The sequence below is a fragment of the Salvelinus namaycush genome, chromosome 9 (assembly GCF_016432855.1).
Source record: "Salvelinus namaycush isolate Seneca chromosome 9, SaNama_1.0, whole genome shotgun sequence".
NCBI classification, from domain to species: Eukaryota; Metazoa; Chordata; class Actinopteri; order Salmoniformes; family Salmonidae; genus Salvelinus; species Salvelinus namaycush.
This window is the reverse complement of record NC_052315.1, coordinates 45,846,986-45,854,502: the sequence shown is the minus strand read 5'-3', so window position 1 is coordinate 45,854,502 and position 7,517 is coordinate 45,846,986.

Sequence of the window (7,517 nt, the reverse complement as noted above, 5' to 3'; positions counted from 1 at the left end):
GGAGGGGGGTGGAGACAAGCACAAAGACAGGTGAAACAGATCAGGGTGTGACAACATTCTCAGTAACAGTACTGTTTCGGGGCGGAGCTCATTAGAAGAATACTTAGCAGGCTTTGTGATAACTTTTACATATATATTTATATTTAGCTTATTTAGCAGAAACATTTAGCAGACTTCTGATACCAATGCAGGGTGAACCACAAACGTTTTGTTATAGAAAAGTATTCAGTATTTAGAAAATACAAATGACAAAATACTCAGAAGTAATTCAAATACGTATTTCAAATACATGTAAACATAAATACTGCCCGTCTCTGCGTAACGCCAGACTAACAGGGAGATCCCCTTCAGTCAGCTCAAAGTGGATGTCAGAGCTGGTCTCTCCACTGACGCCTTCTCTCTGCTTTTCAGAGGGCCCTCCACACTGCCGTAGGGGAACCTGACAGATACGCTACTGAGCATCCAGAGAATACTGAGTTAATAAGCTTTATAGTCTGCCCACCAGCGTATGTATCAGTAATTGAGATCATGCAAGAAGGGGTAGGACTTACCTAACCTCTAACTTTAATTGCATCCTTTGCCTTATCTATTTTATATGCTATGTGTCGGAGGGAAGGCCCCTGACACAACAGCTTAATGACCTATGACCCTGGTATAAAGTGACACCTTGTGTTTCCCTCACGTCCTCCATTAGGGCTAATAAGTCCCCCATTTGTTCTTATTGACAGTGAAAAATACCTTCATTATCCCCTTCTTCCTCGTTGTCCTCCATTCACAATGAGGTAGCTAGTGCCAATCTACTGAAAGTAGCTAGCTAGTGTAACCTTTCACTTTTCCCCTCTGACAACTCCTGCTCCTCTCCCTCAGCATGCTGACAAACCGCCCCAAAAAAACATGAATTATTCAGCTCCAAAATGAATCCTATTTAATGCGAGAGCGTAGTGAACAAAAAGGAAATGTGTTCTCGTCCTCTGAATTAAATGACAGACTGAATAAGATTACAGCAGGTCTGTTTTAACGCTATACCATTGCCATCCCAACCAATTTACCTGCTTGACAAACACAGGGGAAGGGGAGGCATGGGGTTGAAAGCTGTTATGCAGAAATGTGGCATTCATCTGACCACGTAAACAGGAACCTTGTTATTTGTGTTAATTTAGATGTGGTGGGTGTAATGTAAAATGACAGCCCCCGAAGCCAGCTCATGACAATAAACCCTGTTTATATATTCCCCCCAATCTGAGGGAATGAGAAGTCCCCCTCTGCTCTCTAACTACCATCCACCTCGCCTCATCCATAAAAGATAACCGATCCCGTGCAATGCATATTGGTACGTTTGTAATAAGGATAGAGAGATGCAAACAAGCAGTGTACGGTAAACCCAGACAGATATCCAGCATGGTGCAGTGTGAGGATGTTTGTGTTGGCAGATTCACAATGTTTATCAAATGGAGCTTGTTCTCCTTAGACCGTAATCTGTAAGGTTCATCAGTTAAGATCACTATAATACGGAACGTTTCAAACAATGCCATCAATTTGAAACTGTTTTCATGTTAGATTTAGTGAAGCTAAAAACAGTGAATATGTGTGAATTTCTGTGAATATGAATATCAAATTTGAACAAAGCAGGTATAATTGAGCTGATTCCACAAGGTTCATGCAGCATGACGAATAGACAACAGCCTGTAAAGAGGAAATCAAAGATACAAACTATGAATTCAATCTGCAACGATACACAGCATTAATAGGCCAGCAGCAGGCCATCCTGCTGCATCCTACTGCTTGCTTGCCTCTGAAGTTAAGCACAGTTGGTCCTGGTTGATCCCTCGATGGGAGACCAGATGCTTCTGGAAGTGGTGTTGCATGGCCAGTAGGAGGCACTATTTCCTTTGGTCTACATTTTTTTCCCCCTAAGGCCCCAGGGCAGTGACATTGCCCTGTGTAGGGTGCTGTTTTTTAGACGGGGTGTTAAACGGGTGTCCTGACTCTATGTGGTCACTAAAGATCCCATGACACTTATTGTAAGAATAGGGTCTTAACCCTGGTGTCCTGGCTAAATTCCCAATCTGGATATCATACCATCATGGCCACTTAATCATCCCCAGGGTCATTCCTCTCCCCTGTAACTATTCCCCAGGTTGTTGCTGTAAATTAAAATGTGTTCTCAGTCAACTTATGTGGTAAAATAAGGGTTAAATATATGCAAATTATCGTTATCCAGAAACTGAAGATGTCAATATGAGGTCATGTCATTATGAAGCGCTGTTTAAACCTGGTTCTAAAATTAATCCTTTGTCCTGATTGTGCCCACATTTTCAGACAGGTGAAGATGATTAAAAGACGCTTTGTGATCTGATTGTGATCTGAAATGTGATCAGATCTTCCTGACCACCTCTGGAGGTAGTCTGGCACACATTGTGTCTGGATATTTTAAAAGTGTACTGTAGATGGATCTGGACAGTGAAATCATTTAAATCATCATTATCCTGCCTTTCAAAATCCTTGACAGGTGGCACCATTGACCTATGTCTTATGGCATCAATATATGTTTTAAAATGAAAACTAAATATTATTCTGGAAAAAATAGCTATCAAATAATTTGCATACTGCGTGGGACCAGGACATCTGTTCACAATGTAGACACTGTGTAGACATATTTCTGAAAATGTGTCCACAATCAGAATGTGGACAAGATCAGGACAAAGGACGCATATTAGCGCAAGTTATAAACCTGCTTGAAAGACAACATATGAATGGCATGTGATGGCCCATGTTATGTCATGTGTTTCTCGCTGGCCCAAATGTCATATTATCATGTCACTCAGGCTGCGTTTACACGGGCAGCCCAATTCTGATCTCTTTTCTCTCTAATTGGTCTTTTGACCAATCATATCAGATCTTTTCACATCAGATCTTTTTTCGTGAAACAAATATCAGAATTCGGATGCCTGTGTAAACACAGCCTCAATGTGACTGAAGCTGGGACCCCTGTGTGACCCTAAAGATGCTTAATTACCTGACACCTCCCAGGGAAAACGCCATTACTGCTGACACCAGGAACATCCTATACCATCGTGGTGATGGATGATCAGCATTTGGCAGACTGTGGCACAATCTGAGGATGGTGTTTTGACTATATGCTCTGTTTTAGCCATTGGCTGGCAATCTTCAATTAACTTTGCTCTAGGAGTCAGCTTGTAAGAATGCCTTTTGACTTAGTGTGAGGCAGAGGGTAGATCGAGTTATGTCTTAACTGTCTGGTCTCACCTCTTTTTCAGCTTGGGATTCACAAAGAGAGAAGTAGGGTTTAGGCTACTCATTGACACAAAGTGGAAAAGGTCGGTGAGACGTTAAGAGAAGTCGTGTTGTGGGGTGATGAGCATCATCCTTCAGCTAGCCTAATGAGCTCAGTGCTGAGGTGAAAGTGTTTACCTGATGTAATAAAAATAAATGGAGGTACGTGGTACGTTTGTGAAGTCAGGAGGTTCGACAAGGCAGTTCATCTGATGTCTTATCACATGGGCCAATTTATTCCACGGTCTACTCTTGTGGAAAGAAACAGGCTAGCCTAGGCTAACCGGAGGGCTGGACGTGTGTGGGCTGGCAGAGTGAGACTGAGACATCATTTGTCTTCCATTTCGTGTTCTGTCCATCAAGACATGGACTTCTCTTCATCTGCATGTCATTATTTTACACCGCGTGTCACGCTTATTATCCTTCGCTGTCCTTAGCATCAGCATACAGATGGAGATAATTGGCAGAGATAGTAGGGCAGGCTAATGGCTAAGCTAATGTGTGTGAGCGAAACGAACGGCTCGATGAAACGACGCCTTGCGCGACGGGCGATGACAAGACAAGGTGACGAGGGAACTTTAGGAACGTTTTTGTTCACTGTAATTTCAGACACAGCTAATGACTCCCCCTCTGTAAATGTGTGTATATGCCTTTGGTTGCAATGAAATGGACCAGGACATGCTATAAGTTGCACACGGCGGATTGTCCAAAGAAGAAGAAGAGTCTTAGGACTTTAATTGGGTGCGCTAAGCTCACACGTAGGTTATGGCATTGATTGTTATTCCTTTTGTTTCAACTCTGTACTATGCCTGCTTAAAAAAAAATATATATATTATTTCAACTGTTGAAATAAGCATGCTGTATTTTCATCAGTCAGCGGTAGGACCACTATCCACTCTCAGCATACTTATCAATATCAGAAATATCCCGATCATGATATTTATCATCATGTGGCATTAATGTGAGCCGCCCCAGATAAGCATTGTTAGCGCTGTTCTTCAATATGGGGCGAGAGGTAGTCTGGGTGGTTAAGAGCTTTTGGCCAGTAATCAAAAGGTCACTGCTTTGAATCCCCATGTCGGCAAGGTGAAAAAATCTGCCGTTCTGCCCTTGAGCAAGGCAGTTAACCCCCAACAACAACTGCTCCCCGGGCGCCGATGAAGCAGCCCCCCGCACCTCTCTAATTTAGAGGTGTTATGTGAAAGGCAGAAGACGCATTTAGGTTGAATGCATCCAGTTATATAATTGACTAGATATCCCTTTCCCAATAAAAAATCTACCTAAACGGAATGGAGCTAGAGAGCAACTCCACTCAACAGAAAGTCTAAGGATTCACTTTTAATGCTTTTTATAAAAATAATGGCTAGCTGAACTTTATGATTTGACAAGAGATCATGTGCACAGTGAGATTAAAAAAGACTTGAGTGTGATTTAGATACTGTACGAAGCTACTGTCTTACCTTGGAACTCATCTAAAAGGGAAAAGGAGCGCCTCGTCGTTATCTCTTGACAACACTAATTGAGTCAGAGCTGTACGGCGGTTCAAATGGGCTGCCAGAGGAGAGCCATTAGGTTCTTCCAGGCCTGGAGAGAGTAGGTGTTGGAAATTATAGGTGACAGAGAACATAATTACCCTTCACTGACGAACCGACCTACGAGAACCTAGATCACCGGCTTCCTGGAGAGGTGATTCATCCATATGAAAATAATAGAATCTAGTCATTCTATTTTCATGGAAACATCTTTCTACCAAAGACGTACAATAGCAGTGAAACAAAAGATGGACATTATAGATAATTGACTCATGTGCGACCGTCTGTGGTTTGATTGGTGATCTTGACAAACGAAAGTGACTGTAAGAAATGATTGCTCAAGTTAACAGTAGATTGTGGATTTACTGATTCAGATGGATGTTTTTCTGGGCAAAGTAATTTACAAAATCTAAAAGTAATTAAGAACAAGTAAATTAAAGGTTTGAATGGCTATTGAGTGTAGCTATAGAGAACAGAACAGAAGTCTATGCTCTAGAGAGGTGAGAAGTCAATAGGATGACATAGAACTAATTCTTCTCGTAGTGAGCCTTTACGGTGCGCTAACACCACAGTGACTTGGCCCTGCAGATCAATCAATCTGGCTTAAGCGTCACTTGAATGAAGGAAACAGTGCACGCTACCTCTATCACTCTCTCACTCTCTCACTCGCTCTCTCTCTCTCAATGTTTAATTCAGTAGACTGTATTGACGTGGCAACTTACATTACTTACAGTACATTGTCAAAGTATACATTTAACAAAAACGGTAGTACCAACCGCAATAATAATAGTAGTAGTTGAAACAATATTAATGAGAATAATAATACATGAAAGCAACAGTAGTAGACTAGTCTCAAGCTGACTGAGAAGCCACATGACATGGCATGAAAACACTTGTCACTGGCTGTCCCTCAGGATGTGGCAGGAGGACACATACTTGGTTACCAAAACTGCACATTTTGGCTTTTCACCCAATAAATATTTCGTTTAAAATTCTTTGTACTAAATGATAATTTTGAGGAAATAAAGATTCTCTTAGGTCTGAGTATTTGTCACAGTGTAATAGGAAATGCAGCCCTGTCTCTACCTCTGCCCTGGAGCAGAGTGAGCACAGCCTGTCCTCTCTGGGCAGCCAGGTTTGCCTGTGACAACCGGTCTCTACAGCCAGACTGTGCTCACTGAGTCTATACCTAGTCAGTGTTTTCCTCAGTTTTCTATCAGTCACAGTGATCAGATAGTCTGCCACCATGTACTGTCTGTTTAGAGACAAATAGCATTGACGTTTACATATATTTTTTTGTGGTGTCTTTCCAATAGGTGATGTATTTTATTTTTGCTTTGTGATGATTTGGTTGGGCCAGATTTTCTGAGTGCTGTCCTGAGGCTCTATGGGGTTGATTTGGATTAGTGAACTGAGCCTCAGAACCAGCTGGCTGAAGGGACTCTTCTCTTGTTTCATCTCTTGACATTGTAGGGCTGTGTGATGGAATGTTTTGGGATCACTTGTTTTTAGATGGTTGCAAGATCTGATGGCTATTTTTTCTATTTGAATAAGGAGGGGGTTTTGGCCCAATTCTGCTCTACATGCGTTATTTGGAGTTTTTCTTTGCACTTGCAATACAGTCTGGCAAAACTTTGCATGCAGTATTTCGATTTGATGTTTGTCCCATTTGGTGAATTCATTACTAGAGAGCGGACCCCAGACTTCGCTGCCATATAGAGCAATTGTTTCTATAACTGATTAGATTTTTGGGGGGCAGATTCTAATTAGAATTTTGATTTTAATGCTCCTTTTAATGGCATAGAATGCTCTTCTTGCTTTGTCTCTCAGCTTGTTCACAGCCAGGTGAAAGCTACCTGTGTTGCTGCTATTTAGTCCTAGATACGTGTAGTATTTGGTGTGTTCTAATAGAACTGTGTCCAAATAGAATTTATATTGATGATCCTGATTTCCGGACCATTTTTGGAATATCATTATATTTGTTTTTTTAGATTAACGGTCAGAGCCCAGGTCTGACAGAACCTGTGCAGATGATCTAGGTGCTGCTTTAACCCCTCGTATGTGGGAGACAGTAGCACCAGGTCATCTGCGCACAGCAGACACTTGATTTCAGTGGTGTGTAGGGTGAGACCAGGTGCTGCAGATTTGTTTAATGTTTTTGCCAATTCATTCATGTAGATGTTAAATAGTGTTGGACTTACTGAGCAGCCCTGTTTCACTCCACGTCCCTGAGAGAAGAAGTCTGTTTGCTTGTTGCCAATTTTAACCGCACATTTGTTTTTAGTGTACATTGATTTAATAACATCATGTGTTTTCCCTGCAATACCACTTTCTATTAGTTTCAAAAAAATACCTTTTGTGCCAAATTTTATCAAATGCTTTCTTGAAGTCTACAAAACACAAGCAGATTGCGCCTTTGTTTTGCTTTACTTGTTTGTCAATTAGAGTGTGTAGGGTGTAAATGTGGTCTGTTGTACCATCATTTTTTACAAATCCAATCTGGCTTCTGTTCAGGACGTTGTGTTCATCAAGGAAATGACGTAGTCTGCTATTTATGATACTGCAGAGAATTTCCCCCAAGTTGCTTTAACCCAAATGAACCCAAATTAATTCCTCTGTAATTATTTGGGCCAAATTTGTCTCCATTTTTATAGATTGGTGTGATCAATCCTTGGTTCCAAATATCAGGGA